The sequence below is a fragment of the Lathyrus oleraceus genome, chromosome 5 (assembly GCF_024323335.1).
Source record: "Lathyrus oleraceus cultivar Zhongwan6 chromosome 5, CAAS_Psat_ZW6_1.0, whole genome shotgun sequence".
In the NCBI taxonomy this organism is placed as follows: domain Eukaryota; kingdom Viridiplantae; phylum Streptophyta; class Magnoliopsida; order Fabales; family Fabaceae; genus Lathyrus; species Lathyrus oleraceus.
This window is the reverse complement of record NC_066583.1, coordinates 215,305,040-215,323,156: the sequence shown is the minus strand read 5'-3', so window position 1 is coordinate 215,323,156 and position 18,117 is coordinate 215,305,040. Positions and strand designations below refer to the sequence as shown.

Here is an 18,117-nt window from a genome sequence, read left to right as displayed (position 1 = left end):
ATACCCAGCAGAATCTCCTAGGGAAGCATGGGCATGAGGTATTACCGGTTACTAGGTAATAAGCTCAAAGAGACATGTGATCCGAACACCGGTATAAGGGCGAGAGATACAACATACTCAGGAAGAAATGAATATCTAAGACCGGTATAAGGGTGAGATATATCAAAACTCCAAAACACCTGAGGAAGACCTAAAAAAAAGGTATATTTCAACTCAGGAACTCTGACTCCACAGGGGACAAAAAAGTCATAATAGGGAGCAGAAAGGGAGGAACACCAGGGATACCGGTTACTGGGCATATAATAGGTGACCAACCAAAGCTTGAATTGGGGAATATTTCCAAGACACTCATCATCCAAAAGAGGGCTAAAAGCCAACTCGATTATAGGATGGATATTCGATTCCGCAAAGGGGTTACGAATCTTACTCGACTGGGGAAGAACAAAAGGCTTCAACCAAAGAGTGCATGAGATATATTGTCTATTACCGTCAGAACGTAGATAATATACTCGCATGGAAGATTATCCACAACTGGGTACTGGGTTAATAAAGGATAAATCTACCGAAAAGAAAAGGCATCGGGATACCGAAACTAGGTATATAATGATGACCAATTCAAGGGAGAAACAATCGTCACCAACAACAGGGTAGACGAGAGATAACTTGCTGGGGGATAAATTGCATAATCAGGGCAACTATCTAGGCAAAAGAGGGAATATCAACACCGAATATTGGACGAAGATAACCACGAAGGAGGGGATTACACCTACCGGATACTGGGTAGGAAACCACGGAAGAGTAACCGTCATCAAAAGGTTAACTCTACAAAGGGAAAGAGAGTAGGGTTTACAACTACCGGTATAAGGGTAGAAAACCACAGACTCCGCCGGGGATAAAATGAATGATTACTAATTACTGAGCAATTATTCATTTATACCATGGAGAAGCAAAAGGAAACAGTCACGAGAGACAATTTAGGATCAAACCAAAGAGGCAAACTGAATCAAGACTCGTCCTAATGAGGATATAACTCAATAGGGAAGCTCATCCCAATATATGTGTTGGGAGGAAACAGAAACAACCATCATCCACGAGGATATAACTCGGTGGGGAATGTGGAAGAAAGGATAGACGCTTTCTGCCTATGGAGCTGACTCTATATGGAGAGATCAGACACACACATCTGCTAGGGGAGACATATATCACCAAATAGCAGGAGATAACAAATAACGATATATGGCAAAGAATGCAACATGAATATCTGAATGTTATAATTATGCATGTATATGCGTAATTTATGTTTGATGAATGCTGACAAACAGACATATCTAACACACACAGGTCCAGGAATCAACCACCTGGTACTACATCTCAAGAGAAAAAACCAGGATCACCGGAGAGTATCCAATCTGTCGGGGATCAGAGATACCAGGAAACAACAATATCTCTGCAGGGGATGAATCATCACAGATAAAGTCCACCATACCAACAACTCTACTAGGGATTTATCCGAGGAAATGAAGGGATACTGGGGACTAACCAGCAAAAATCGAATCTTCCAGAGAGGACACATCTGCTGAGGAGGAAAGATCACTGCTCTGCTGAAGGGAAGGGAGGTAAATAACAATATTCTGGGGGAAGAGGATACAGTCATGCCAGGAATATGAACAAATTTCTTACCCTGTTGGAAATCATACCACCCTTGGGAGAGCACTGAGGATCCCTTAAGTATCCTTGCGTCTTTGTGAATGTTCACTTTGTTTTAAAAACAATTTATGAAAAATTTATTTGTTTATAACAATGATATTTTCTCAATTAAAATATGCAAAACATTTGTTGAATAGAAACAAATAAGAGTGCAAATAATTGGATAAAGGCTTAAATTTATTTGATAGAATGGTAGTCTGCAAATGGCAAGACTCCATAGATCTTTACAAATTCGAAATTGGTGATATATATTGGAAAAGGGCTACATTGAACATAATGACCATTTCTCCACTAATTCTGAATCCGATGTATTTGAAGCTTCAGTTGATGATGACTGAGCGAGAATCTCTGACGAATGACAGTCGTAGAACAAAAGCTTTGTCAGGATGCAGTTACTTGCCAAATCCCTAATTTTTGCCTAGATTGCCCCAGGATGAGGCGCTCAATCTAGCGGGATACATATATATTTTTTATGTCTCTAATTTTTGCCTGGATCGCCCTTTCGGGTTTTCAATCCACCGAGACGCCCATTTTTGCCTAAGCCGCCCTTTCAGGTTTTCAACTTAGCGAGCTATTTTGTTTTTTATTTATTTTTAGGAGAAGTATTTCTTGACTGCATCTGAATTCACATGACGAGTGAAATCCTCCCCATCCATAGTTGTAAGCATCAAAGCACCGCCTGAAAAGGCTCTCTTAACAACATATGGACCTTCATAGTGTGGAGTCCACTTGCCCCTGGAATCGGGCGCGAAAGACAAGACTTTCTTGAGCACTAGGTCACCTTCTCTGAACACGCGAGGCTTGACCTTCTTATCAAAAGCTTTCTTCATTCTCTGCTGATATAACTGCCCATGGCACATGGCAGTCAATCTCTTCTCTTCAGTCAAATTTAGCTGGTCGTAACGGCTCTGAACCCATTCAGCATCAGTCAACTTAGCTTCCATCAAGACTCTCATTGATGGGATCTCTACCTCTACTGGGAGTATAGCTTCCATGCTATAAACAAGAGAGAAAGGGGTTGCCCCTGTTGAAGTACGGACAGATGTACGATATCCATGCAAAGCAAATGGCAGCATCTCATGCCAATCTTTGTACGTAACAACCATCTTCTGGATAATCTTCTTGATATTCTTGTTAGCAGCTTCAACAGCCCCATTCATCTTGGGTCTGTAAGAAGAGGAATTATAATGTGCTATCTTGAACTCACTACACAACACTTTCATCATCTTGTTGTTCAAGTTAGATCCATTATCAGTAATGATCTTATATGGCACACCATAACGGCATATGAGTTGATTCTTGATGAACTTCACGACCACCTGCCTGGTCACATTTGCGTATGACGCTGCTTCAACCCATTTGGTGAAGTAATCAATTGCTACGAGAATGAATCGGTGTCCATTGGACGCTTTCGGCTCTATCATGTCGATCATGTCAATTCCCCACATGGAGAAAGGCCATGGTGATGAAATCACGTTCAGAAGTGTCGGAGGAATATGAATCTTGTCCGCATAAATTTGACACTTATGGCATTTCTTCACATATTTGCAGCAGTCAGACTCCATTGTCAGCCAATAGTAGCCTACTCTCAACATCTTTCTAGCCATGGCATGTCCATTGGAATGAGTACCAAATGAACCCTCATGAACCTCGGTCATTAACAGGTCTGCTTCGTGTCTATCCACGCATCTGAGCAGCACCATGTAAAAATTTCTCTTATAAAGCACATCACCATTGAGGTAGAAACTGCCTGACAATCTCCTCAAAGTTTTCCTATATTTCACAGATGCCCCAGGTGGGTAAGTCTGGATCTGAAGGAAACACTTGATATCATAATACCAAGGCTTATCATCTTTCACTTCCTCAACTGCAAATACATGAGCTGGTCTATCCAAGCGCATCACAGTGATATTGGGAACTTCATTCCACAGTTTAACCACAATCATCGAAGCAAGTGTAGCAAGAGCATCTGCCATCCGATTCTCATCTCGAGGAATATGATGGAAGTCATCCTCAGTAAAGAACGTTGAAATCCTCCTCGCATAATCTCTATACGGAATAAGACCAGGCTAATTCGTTTCCCATTCACCCTTAATCTGATTAACAACGAGGGCCGAATCACCATAAACATCAAGATGCTTGATCCTAAGATCAATGCATTCCTCCAATCCCATAATACAGGCCTCATACTCAGCCATATTATTCGTGCATTTAAAAGTTAGCCTTGCTGTAAAAGGAATATGTGTGCCCTGAGGAGTAACGATCACTGCCCCAATACCATTTCCATACTGATTTACAGCGCCATCAAATACCATACTCCATCTAGAACCAGGCTCTGGCCCTTAATCGAGTGTGGGCTCATCACAATCTTTCATTTTCAAATACAGGATCTCCTCATCTATGAAGTCATACTGAACTGACTGATAATCCTCGATCGGCTGGTGTGCCAAGTGGTCAGCCAAGATACTACCTTTGATAGCTTTATGAGCTCGATACTCAATATCATACTCAGACAACGACATCTGCCAACGGGCAATCCTCCCAGTTAAAGCAGGCTTCTCAAATATGTACTTGATTGGATCCATTCTGGATATCAACCAAGTCGTATGATTTATCATATACTGGCGTAAGCACTTAGCAGCCCAAGCCAAAGCACAACATGTTTTCTCAAGCATTAAGTATCGAGACTCACAATCAGTGAACTTCTTACTCAGGTAGTAAATAGCATACTCTTTCTTTCCTAATTCATCTTGCTGACCAAGGACACAACCCATTGAATCTTCCAGAATAGTCAGATACATAATCAAGGGTCTCCCTTCCATGGGCGGAGACAGTATCGGAGGCTCAGACAGATACTCTTTAATACTGTCAAAAGCTTTCTGGCAATCCTCAGTCCAATCATGAGACTGATCTTTCCGGAGGAGCTTGAATATTGGCGCACATGTGGCAGTCATGTGAGATATAAATCTGGAAATGTAATTCAAGCGACCAAGAAAACCTCGGACTTGCTTCTCAGTTTTGGGCGCAGGCATTTCTTGTATTGCTTTGACCTTTGCAGGATCAACCTCAATACCTCTTCACTGACGATAAAGCTCAATAACTTGCCAGAACAGACTCCAAATGTACACTTGTTGGGATTCAGACGAAGCTTATACTTCCTCAGACGCTGAAAAAGCTTCAACAAGTGCTCTACATGTTCAACCTCCGTTCTTGACTTAGCAATCATATCATCAACATATACTTCAATCTCCTTATGCATCATATCATGGAACAAGGTAGTCATAGCTCGTTGATACGTGGCTCCGGTGTTCTTCAAACCGAAGGGCATCACTCGATAACAGAATGTTCCCCAAGGTGTGATGAATGTTGTCTTCTCCATATCCTCGGGTGCCATTTTAATCTGATTATATCCGGAAAATCCGTCGATAAATGAGAAGACTTTGAATTTAGTTGTATTATCTACCAACATATCAATATGTGGTAGAGGGAAATCATCTTTCGGATTAGCTATATTTAAGTCTCTATAGTCCACACACATCCGGACTTTTCCATCTTTCTTAGGCACGGGCACGATATTGGCCACCCATTGAGGATATGCAAAAGTCACCAGAAACCCCGCATCAATTTGCTTATGAACTTCCTCTTTGATCTTCACTGCCATATCGGGATGAGTTCTTCTGAGCTTCTGCTTCACAGGCACGCACTCAGGCTTCAAAGGCAGGAAATGTTGCACAATATCAGTATCTAGACCAGGCATGTCTTCATATGACCAGGCAAAGACGTCAACATATTCTCGTAGCAATTCAATCAACCCCTTCTTAACATATTCTTCTAGGAGTGCCCCAATCTTTACCTCTCGCACACAATCTTCAGACCCCAAATTGACTGTTTCCAGATTCTCAAGATGCGGCTGAATGATCTTCTCTTCATGCTCGAGCAGACGGGCGATCTCATCAGGAATCTCTTCAACATCATCTTCCTCTGCCTCAAATACAGGGAATTCAAAATTGGGAGATAGTGTTGGGTCATTATGTTCAATGGGTTAAGAAATCAACCTGCATAATGATTTTGGATATGAAAAGCTTTAGAATTCAAACAAGGCAAATCATTATGCAGATGAAAAGATTGATTTCATTCTATTTTTAGGGTTTTATGTGATCACCAATTTCATGCAAAAAGCCAAAAGGGAAAATAATTTGGAAAAACAAACATTTAACATGAGTTTATTGAATGAAAATATCATTGTATTTATGTTGCCAACAATGTCATCACTCCTCCTTTTGGCATGGGAGAAGGGTTTTTAAACAAAGTGATCATTACGTTGACTTGTGGACAACTGTAGGAATATCCACAGCGACCCAATTGTTGTAGATCCCTCCAGGGATAACAAAATTGCCAGAGTCCTCTGCATCCTCTTCTAAGACAGCAGCAGCTTCCTCATCCTGACCAGTATGGATAAAACCTCCACTCTTGAATAATCCTTTCTCGTTGAAGACCCCAGAAGAAAAGCCAATGCCAGCCCGGGACTTGTTGTCTTCTAGCTCACTCATTTTTCCTAAACCAGCAGTTGCACCACACTCGATGGCCAACTTTGCATCTTTGTAGGAAGCAAATGAAGGAGTTCTCTTCTCAATAGGCTCAGCTATAGACAAATCTTGGAAAGGAGTTCCAACTTCATCCTCAGCATCTATGTATGAGAAGGAAGACAAGTGGCTAACCAGGAGAGCCTTTTTTCCCCCTACCACTACCAGTTTCTTGTTCTTCACAAATTTCAGTTTCTGGTGTAGGGTGGATGTCACGGCGCCAGCCTCATGAATCCATGGTCTTCCCAAGAGACAGCTATACGATGGATGAATATCCATAACCTGGAAGGTAATTTGGAAATCACTTGGTCCAATCTTGATTGGGAGGTCAACTTCCCCAATCACAGTCTTACGCGACCCATCAAAAGCTTTCACAACTACTCCACTCTGCCTCATGGGAGGCCCTTGATAAGATAGTTTTGAAAGAATGGACTTTGGCAATACATTCAAGGATGACCCAGTGTCCACCAGCACATTGGACATGGCGTCGTCTCTACAGTTCATGGAGATGTGTAATGCCAAGTTGTGGTCTCTTCCCTCCTCAGGGTGATCAGAGTCACAAAAACTCAAATTGTTACAAGCAGTAATGTTTGCAACAATGTTGTCGAATTGCTCTATTGTGACATCGTGATCTACATATGCCACATCCAAAACTTTCTGTAAAGCCTCTCTATGGGGTTCTGAATTCAGAACCAAAGATAACACGGATATTTTGGATGGCGTTTGTAGAAGCTGGTCTACAACATTGTATTCACTCTTCTTGATGAGCCTTAGCATCTCATCACAGTCTTCTTTCACATTGCCACTCGGGCCAACAGAAACAGGAGTTAACAATGTAGAGGAGGGTTTAACAGCAAGTGCCGGATTCGGAGTGCTCACCGTATTCCCAATCGGGCGTTCAACAAAATCATCATTAGCCTGGGGCTTAGGAGGTGCTGAAAATACACGACCACTGCGTGTCAGCCCACTTACATCAGCGATGTTTACAACAGAGGAGGATGGTAAAGACACCTCTTTCCCATCTTCTACAGCAACAGCGTTGTAACGAAAGGGAATTGCTTTTTCGGAAGAATAAGGCACTGGACCGGCAGGCTTAATGGTCAGAACAGGGGAAGCCTTCTGCTTTCTACCATCGTACTTAATGATAACAGGTTCGGGTATCCGAAACACCTGGGAAATCACGTTAACCTCAGGCTCATCTTCATCAACATTCCTATTCTGCAGGATCTCAATGACTCCTTCATCCAGCATTTCCTGAATATCTTTGCGTACCTGGCGACAACCCAATCGGTTAACAGAGCATACCCTGCATCTATCATGATCGTGCTCATAGTGATTGTATTCGCATAACAAACGATGCATCTGGACCAGAGACTGTCGAATATGACTGACATATTTGACCTTGTATTTGCCAGGGCAACCCTGGACCATGTTAACAGATTTCCCATGCTCGGGCAATGGGTTCTTCTTCACGTTAGGACCTATGTCCTCAAAGCACAGAATACCACACCTCACAAGGTCTTGAACCTTGGTCTTCAAAGGATAGCAATTCTCCACGTCGTGGCCGGGAGCACCAGAATGGTAGACACAATGCAACTCGGGCTTATACCACCATTGGGGGTTAGCAGGTATAGCCGGTGGGTCTCTTGGAGTAATCAACTTCCTCTCTATCAAAGAGGGATATAATTCTGCGTAATTCATCGGAATAGGATCAAAGGTGACCCTTTTCCTCTCATAACTCGTGCTGGTTTGATTATTGTTGCGAGGCTGGTAGGCGTGTTGCTGTGGTCGGTGTTGTTGTTGCTGATATTGCTGAGGCGGTTGCTGATGGTTATTGTGATGCTGGTACTGTTGATTGTCTCTGAAAACAGGTGCTATATGAGCCACCTGGTGCTGGTTACTGGCGGGACGCACAGTCTTCCTCCTCACAAAGGGTCTTCTAGGTTTCACATGGGAGGTCATAGCATGTGCCTCTCCATCTTTCTTCTTCGCAAACTTCCTATATCGTTTGGTAGAAGAGCCTTCATCTCTGGTTAGACGTCCTTCTCTAACCCCTTCTTCTAGACGCATCCCCATATTCACCATCTCGATGAAGTCAGAAGGAGCGCTAGCAATCATCCGCTCATAATAGAATGAACTCAAAGTCTTCAGGAAGATCTTGGTCATTTCTTTCTCTTCTAGCGGAGGCACGATCTGTGTTGCCACCTCTCGCCACCTTTGGGCATACTCTTTAAATGTTTTTTTGTCCTTCTGGGACATGGCCCTCAATTGATCCCTATCGGGAGCCATATCCACATTATATTTGTATTGCTTAACGAAGGCCTCACCAAGGTCATTGAAGGATCGGATGTTCGCGCTGTCTAAACCCATATACCAACGCAGGGTGGCACCGGACAGACTGTCCTGAAAGTAGTGGATGAGCAACTGGTCGTTGTCGGTCTGAGTAGACATCTTCCTGGCATACATGACCAGGTGGCTGAGAGGACAAGTATTTCCCTTGTACTTTTCAAAGTCAGGGACCTTGAATTTCACAGGAATCTTCACGTTGGGAACTAAGCAGAGATCGGCAGCAGACTTGCCAAAAAGATCCTTTCCTCTAAGAGTCTTCAATTCCTTGCGCAGCTCAAGAAATTAATCATTCATGGCATCCATCTTTTCATAGACATCTGGGCCCTCAGACGGCTCAGAATGATAGATGGTGTCGTTTACCCTGGGCATGATATGTACGACAGGAGGAGGAACAGCAAGGACCGGGCTAGATGCCGGCATAGAAGCAAAAGTTGGAGCAGGACCCTCAGGCATGAAGTTAGGAGGCATCCCCCACGGAAATCCGGTTGGCATGGTTGTTGGAGCAAAATGTGCATTGGCAGCAGGCACAGTCGAAGAGACGATCTCTGAGATAACTGTCCTCTGGGGAGGAGTTGAAGGCATCGGAGAAGACTGGCTCTAGGCAGCCATGAATGACTCCATCAGGGCAGTCAATCTGGCTACTTCCTCCTTGAGTTCACGGTTCTCTTGCTCAAGATGATCCATTAGTCTTGCAGTGTTGGCTCTAGTGTAGTACCGGTGATTCAGCTTGTCTTCAAAATAAATGAAGAGCACAGAGTTAGACCACAGGACAAGAGACCAGAAACAAAACCTTCTTATGCACATGATGTATGCAATGTTTGTGCATATGATTTGTTTTTTATATTTCAAAGGAACTTTAGAGTTTTATTTGCAAATTTTAAGCATTTTATCATATATGGAAATATCTCATCAAATAATGTCAGGGAAAAGAAGTACAGCATTGTCAATCATGTACAAGAGAAAAGGAAAGTAATCATCCTATGAATCCCTATAAACAATCATCTAATGCTTGGGACACAGGAAGATAAGATGCACGAAGCCTCTTCACCTCTCTCTCGTAGGCTGCCTCCATATTTGCCTTCTCTTTGGAGAGTCGATCGTACTTCCTCTTCCAAAATCGGGAAGACTGAGGAAGTAGAGAAGTCCATGCATCATTAGGATCATCAATAACCTGATGCTCAAGAAACTCTATCAAAGCATCCTTCTCCTTGATATGCTGAAGAAACTCTTCTCGTTCACGGATCCAGGCACGTGAACGGTCTTCGTCTCTCAACTCCTCTACTCCTTGATCAGGGAGGGTTGAAGGCCCAGCCATAATCAAAGGTGTAGGTCTTGGATATTCGTAAGGCATGAGATAATCAGACACTCTCTTCCTCACCAAAGCAGTATAAGGCTCCAAAGCGATGCAATTCTTCGGACCCAACTCCTTCCTTTCCTATGAATCTTGCGCCAAGCGCGAACCATCCTACCCTTCAGGCCTTGGGGATCTTTACCCTCCTGAAAGAACACACCCTCTAACAGAATGTTATTAGGTTTATCCTTTAGGGGGAACCCAAGCTGACGACGTGCCAAAACAGGGTTGTAGTTAGTCCCACCACATGTACCAAGAAGAGGCACATGTTAGAATTCACCACAAGAGTCGATAATCTACACACCATCATACACGCGTTTATACCAAGAGATATCATCATTAGTGAGAGACATAAGTCTTGTGGACCACCGTAGACATCCCTTGTTCTCCTTGAAAGCGACCGTCTGAAGTAAGTGAGAAATAAACCACTTATACAACAGAGGCAAACAGCACACAATAGCTCCACCACCCTTTGCATTCCTCATATGCAAAGAGAAATAGGTATCACCCAACAGAGTCGGAACGAGATTAAGAGCTGAGAAGATCCTAATAGCGTTCACATCCACAAACTTGTCGATGTTGGGGAATAATACTAACCCATAGATGAGAAGCACAAATATGGCCTCAAAAGCGTCCTCACGCATGGCCTTCCCATACATAGTAGCTTGAGCAATGAGGAACTCAGAAGGGAGACCTTGAATTCCACCTTTGGTGGTCATATGAGCACCAACCAGAGATTCATCTATGTGCAACATGTCTGCTATTTCTTGAGAAGTAGGAATACTCTCCAAGCCACTGAACGGTAACTGATCCAGGATAGGTATACCCACAAGATAGGCATACTCCTCAAGGGTAGCAAAAGCTGGAAATTCGGAAACGTGAAGCAACGATACAGAGGATCATAAAACTGCACTAATACACTCATCAATCCTTCATCCACCTGAGTAGTCAGAAGAGGAAGAGGCTTCCCAAAACGAGCTTTGAAACCCAAAGGATCTAATACATAGGATGTCAGATTCCTTTGCTCTTTCAAATCGGGTTGTCTGAAACTGTACTTCTTTGTATTCCTTCTTTGTCTTTCCATGTCTGAAAATTTTGCTAATAAACTCTTTCAGTTCCTTGAAAATTTTCTTATTCATTGATGATATGGATGCAAATGGGTGCATGAATGCATGAATGCAACAATAACACTCAAGGATCAAGCAAAGCACACCAAACAAAGGTCATGGGATGGATCATGTTATCCTTAATATCAATCATCCATTTTGGTGGATTATGGTTTACACCTTATAAACACCCAAGTTCCATTGATATTAAGGATACATGAACGGATCAACCATGAATCGAGGGTTTGTTGCAAGTCACGAGCATGGGGTCTTGGTTAAGAACCACCCAAAGGGAATGCACTAGGGTTTAAACCTGCCAAACATGTTCTACAAGGGGTTCCCATAGTCATCATCCCATCTTTCGGATATTATCGGAGAAACGAATACTCGTATTCCAAAAATATTCTCAAGAGAGACTCTTATGAGTGTAGTATCGTGTAACAATCGTATCAAATCTTACACTTGAACGACCTTCGCACTACATCCTAAGCATAGGCCAAGATGGGTTTGGTATACTAAGGTCCTTGGCTTCTAAGGTCTATATTGGAAAGAGTAATGTCTAACCACAACTTACTTGTGTGACATTATTGATCCCATCATGACCTCGACCAAGTGAATGGACTTGCAAGTCAACTTGCTAAGGAATAACTCCACACAAGTCAACAAGACTATGCCATACTCCTATCCTAAGTGCACTCGAGTCCGGGTATAGAACTCATCTCACAAAGATCACCAAGCATACAAAGAATTAATATTCAAGCAATTCAATCATTACATACAATACAGTAATCCCAAATTGCACAAAAATATGTCATAAATCAAATATACAATACACTACAACAAATATGAAAAGCAGGCAAAACCCACTAGGCAAATGTTCCCCATCAGAGTCGCCACTATTCTGTAGCGGGGTATTCGTTACCATTAGAGATATTGACTAAATCCAAGGTAAACCATACAAGTCGAGTCGCCACCGCACTTCTATTTAACAAAAGGAATGGTTAGAAAGCGAACAAAAACCTAAAAGTTTTAACAAAAACTAGTAAAAGAAACAGAGATATGGGTAAGGGGGTTGGTTATGCAATGGGAAGGTGTTAGGCACCCAAAACATCCTAGGTACTCCTAGGGAGCCCTTTTCATACTTGTTGTAAGGTTGATATTTTGTGAAAATGTATTTTGAGCAAACATGATTGAAGGGATGAGAAGAGAATATACAAATTTATTTACATTTTGTGTTTGAATGGATTAACCCATTGCCTACGTACCATCTTAAAAAAAAGATTAGGATCAAAACCTCGTAGTTCGGGATAAAAATCTCAAAATGAGTTGGTGAATTGATTGGTCCAAAAGCCTTAAGGTCTTTTATTATCAAAGGGAGAAAACTCAACCTAAAACCACAAATCCACCATGTGAGGATAGCTTCAACATGCTAGTGAGGGGTTAACCCTATAATAAGCATGGAAGACTCATTGTCCATCACTAAGGATATAGGTGAGTATTATATCTACCTCAAGGATAACTCAAACCTAATGACTAAAGGTTAACTCAAGGATAACTCAAACCTAATAGCTAAAGGTTATGAAAATTTTGATTAAGAAAGTGGCCATTGAAACCACAAAAAGTATTTGAATGGGTTATATTTACCAATTAGAAGTATATACAAAAATGGTCAAAGTTGACTTAAAGATTCAATTCAAAATAAGTGTTATGAAAAAGAGTGGTTTAAAAATCAAAAGCAAAAGGCTTAGGTTTCTAATGTTGAAAACAAATGAAATGTTTGCACAAAAAGTTTTGGCTTGGGTTAGAGTAGAGAGAAGAAGAAGAAGAAGGGCTAAGTCCTAAGAAAATAAAAAGGGTAAAGGGAAAGAAATGAACCACACTAGGAGTTCCTCTCTTGAGATCATATTGATGATCCAAGTAGCTCCCATCCTTTGGAATAAGCAATCACAAGCAAATATTTCAAGCAATCAACACACAGATCATGCTTCTAGTAATCCTCCAATGGCTTTTGTATCTCTCACTTTGGATGCTCATGGTAATGGTTCCTCAATTAATGCTCAAGTTGGAACTCCCTAGCACAAGAAAACACACATCAAAAGGTTCTATAGACAATCAAAGAATGGACAATAGGGAGTTTAGAATATGGTCCTTTCAAAGTCTTTCCTTAAGCTTTAAGCATTCTAAAGGCAGAAGGCCTAGTTGCTCTTTGACATTTAAGCACTCTAAAGGCATGAGGCCTAGTTGCTATTCAAATTCCATTTTTCTTGGGTATGGGTCCTAAATTCTAAGTCCTTATTGTCCAATGCTTGGCATGTGGTTCATAACAAACAGACAAACACAAGCACAAAAGGTACATTCAGAATTATAAACCCAAGTGGGCAAAAGGAAAATGGCATTAACATAAACATGTGCTCCAATGAGCAAAGGAAAAAGCAAATGAATAATATGTGCAAGAATTGTAAATTGCATAAAAAGTAAATTGTATAAAAGTAAATGTTAGTTGTTAGTGGTTAATGGTTAGTATGCCATAAGGCAAATTTTAGTGCTATGTTAAGCAATCGTAATTGGACTTATGTAGAAGTCACAACTGTCTGAGGCCGGTCAATAATAATGTAGGCAACAAACACAAGTTAGGAGTCTTGATTAGTGAGCCAAGTCCCAACAACTTGCCATGCCAAAAAGGAGAAGAGAATTGATCTTGTATTGGTTTAAGCCATTTGCATAATTTAGGAAATAACCTATCCTTAATGCAAAGCCATTCACTTGATCAATTGATCAAGATGAATTAGATTTGGATCAAGGAAGGTTAAGTCTCCCTAATCAATGCTAACTTATCAACCTTCAACTCATTGATCAAAAGGAAAAAAAAAAGAATAAGAAGAAGAAGGAGATGAATGATGAAGAATGGAAATGGCAAAAGTAAAGAAAAATTAAATGCATTAAATGAAGTATCACGTACCAATCCTCATATGTTGACCAATGAAATTGAAAGTCATGGTCAAACAATCAAAAACAGAAGTGAGACGAAGATTGGAAGTCAAGAAATGAATAGTATATTTTTGGCATTTTTTAATATTAAAATAAACTTGAATTAAAAATAAATGGAAAGGTCAAACTTCAAAATCACTTCAAATCAACTTTGAAAAGTCCAAGTGATTTATCCTAAGTTCAACAAGGTCAAACAAAGTTTGACAAAAAATTTCAGCATTTTTTAAAGTCAGAAACTATTTTTAATCAATTAAAAATGAATGAAAATAACCTAATTGAACTAAAATCTCAAATAAATCTCAAATCAATTCAAAAATTGATGAGAATATTTTTCATAGATCCATTATCATTCAAGTAGGTTAGGAACATATTTTTGTATTTTTTGAATATAAAAAACTATTTAAAATTAATTAAAAATAACCAGAAAAGAGAAAATTCACAAAAAATATCAAATGATGAAATAAAAAATATTAAAAATCAGAAATAGAAACTAGAATTTATTTGGGAAATAATGCAATTGGTCCCATATTTTTTGGATTAAAAATGAGAGAGATATGATTTTTTGAAATAAAAGGAATTAAACAAAAATAAAAAGAAATTCAGAAAATGAGAAAAATCCTGGCACGTTGGATCAACCTCATTAAATGAGGTGGCACATCTAAGGATCCTCAGCGCGCGCTTATGGTGGATCCAAGTCAATGCATGCACATGGAAATAAAAGAAAAGTCATACCAAAGAAAGATCAAGATTGAATCTGGAAAAAAGATCCAATGGCCAGGGTTTGATCTGGAGATGATGAAGCCACCGGAGCCACCGTCTTCTCCGGTGAGCTTCCAGATTCCGGCCAAAATGCAGAACTTCAAAAGGCAACCAAAACGTGTGATCTATACATCAATAGAAAGCTGGGATGATGTACATCATCCCTATACCATCCATTTTCATTCTAGATCTCTATGATTTGAGAAATCAGAAGTTGAAAATTCTGGTGTTCATCATGAACTCAATGAATTTCAAAAATTAAAAGCATAAACATGATGCCTCTATTGAGAGGACTTCAGCCAACACAAAATCACAGCCAATAGGTCTCAGGATTAAGAGAACCGACGAATATACCAGTTGGAGTGTAAGCTTGAGTTCTGGTGATTTGAGCTTGAAACCTTGCTTGCTTTATCAAAATAGAATTTCAATGGAGTGCATGGTGAAGGTCTAGAAGCATTAGATCTATGAATACAACCAGATGAAGTTGAATTCAAGATATGAATTTTTTTTAAAGAAAATGCAATTGCTTCTTTAGTGATGGTTAGTAAATGTTTTCAACAGCACTTCAGGTTGAAATTGGTGTGTGAAATGGAGGGAATGAAGCCTCTATTTATAGAAGAATTGGCAAGGAAAGTGTGAGATGATCCGTGTGCATGAACTTGGATACCACTTACATGGGCTTGCATGATCATGCACAAGGCCCAAAAGCAATGCCAAATGCAAGCTGAGTTCAAATGCCAAGGGTTTAGACGTGTAATTTGCTCTGAATTGGCTTGTGCAACAAGATTTCAACATGAATTCCACAATTGAACCTAATCATTCACCTCTTCGAAAATACCAATTAGAAAATCCAAGCATAGGCATATGGGTAATGGTTGGAAAGGTCTTTATATGACGAACAAATGTTATGTTGGTCAAAAATCCATTTGGAATGTGGAAATTTATGAAATTTGAGTTTAAAGTGTGATGTGCAAAACATGTCAAGGCAAAGTTTCTAAAATTGGCCAACTTTCAAGCCCTTATGTTTTGACGATGCAAGCTCCTAATGGAAAAACCTACAACATAAAAGTTGTAGATATTTTCAATACAATCAAAATGGACTTAAATTTTGCATCATTTGGATTTTTGATGAAAGAGTTATGGGCACTTGAAGTTGGACTTTTTTGACTTTTAATACCTTTGATCAAAAAGGACCTATAATGTCTTGCATTATCACATGTATTTTCTTTGATATTTTGAAATTTTGTTCAACATAAAAGTTTAAGTAGACATCTTAAGCTTTCCAATGCATTTGATCCCACGTCAAAATCATAAACAATGAATGAGTTATGTCCTTGGGAAATTGACCCAAAATTAGGGTTTCAGTCAAAATGACATATAATGTATTGGAGTGGCAGATGGTCTTCCAAGCTTCAAATCAAATTTTGATGATCATGAAAGTTGTTCTTCTTGTCCTTAAGAACTTTTTTTCTTTTGGAACCATCTCCATTTGACCAACACATCAAAAGTTAGGTCTCAGTGCATTCCAAAATAGTCAGATGAATTGACTGATCAACTTCTCAAGTCCACGCCTCAAATATTGATGAATTGATGATTGAGGACACTCAAATAAATTCAAATATGCATGAAATTATGAGTTAAAGAACTTCCCTTGATTATATCTGACCATGGGCTGAGGTTGCTTCATGAGCAAGGCATTGTGGTGCACAGATGAATTAGGGCTTCTCTGGGGAACAAACTCAAACCCTTTGACTTGCTTTGATCAAACATGATGAATTGAGATACTAGGGAGGCATATTTGATGGATGAGAGCTTTGGGAACCATTACTATGCTTGCTTCCACCTCCTCTTGGCCATGTCTTTGTACCAATGACCTCCTTGAAGCTTTTGTCCTTGTGATTACTCAAGCTACAAACAAAAGATGTTAGTGACATATTTTTGTGCTTTTGGCTAGTAAACAAAAATGAGAAAAGCAATGATATAGAATTCAAGCATGCTTGGTGATCTCAAACCACTCACAAAGTGCCCCACCCAAAGGCAACGGGAACCAAGATGCTTAAAGATCCTTAAGGCTATGCAATGCAATGTTATGATGCCATGAGGGATCTTAGGGACAAAATTAGGGTCTTACACAATGCATTATTGTTTTTGTATGAAAAGTTAAGATGGTTCTTCCAACCTGGGTTATAGGTATTTGAGTAAAGGCTTCCTTGAGCATAGTTCACCTGGTCTGTGGAGGTTCCTGTCAAGAGTTGACATTCTAGGGAAGTATGCCATTGAACTCCGCATATCTCACAGTTTTGTGCTACGGTAACCATGGTGGTTGCTGGTGTTATGGTCAAGTTGTCTATCTTTTGAGTCAGAGCATCTACCTTAGCGTTGACATGGTCAAGACTGCTTAATTCGTACATGCTACCCTTCGGTTGAGGTTCCCTTAAAAGGTTCTTTCGCTTCCCCATTGGTAATGGTTATGGGTCGTACTTTCGATGATTTCATAGGCCTTGTCGTATGGTTTATCCATCAGTGCGTCACCTGCAGCGGCGTCTATTGTCAATCTTGTATTGTACAAGAGACCGTTATAAAAGGTGTGAATGATCAGCCAATCGTCTAGATCGTGATGTGGACAAAGCCTCATCATGTCTTTGTATCTCTCCCAAGCTTCAAAAAGTGATTCATTATCCTTTTGTTTAAACCCGTTTATTTGGGCTCTTAGCATAGCCGTCTTACTAGGTGGGAAATATCGGGCTAAGAAGACTTTCTTCAACTCGTTCCATGTAGTGACAAAGTTGGATGGTAGAGACTGGAGCCAAGCTCTAGCTCTATCTCTTAATGAAAACGGGAAAAGACAGAGTCTTATAACTTCTGGGCTGACACCATTCGCTTTCCCTATGTCTGTGTATTGCAAAAATACTGACAAGTATAGGTCCGGGTCCTCCGTGGGACTACCTGAAAACTGGTTTTGATGTACAGCTGACAACAGTGAAGGCTTTAGCTCAAAATTGTTGGCTCCGATCGCAGGGGCATCGATGTTGTTATGTGGTTCATCGTGTGAAGGGATTGCATAATACTTAAGGGGACGGTTTTGCACTCCATCGGCCATCTCTGGTTGAATAACTGATTCAGAAGTATGAATGTTAAGGTCAGGAAAATTTAGCTTGATACGATGTTCCCGTATCAAGTCTCGTATATGGCGTTCTAATCTAAGATAACGCTCGGGTTCATCGAATTGTAGCTTTAATTTTTCACCTTGAGAGCGAGTACTTGGCATACACTC

At 40.5% G+C, this 18,117-nt stretch overlaps 1 non-coding gene across 1 annotated transcript; it reads left to right on the top strand.

Annotated features, from left to right (window-relative positions):
* The first annotated feature begins 17,452 nt into the window (after window positions 1–17,452).
* On the top strand, window positions 17,453–17,559 carry LOC127089038 (small nucleolar RNA R71). Its single transcript, XR_007790818.1, has one exon. It is a non-coding gene; the product is annotated as a small nucleolar RNA R71 (small nucleolar RNA).
* Window positions 17,560–18,117: the final 558 nt, after the last annotated feature.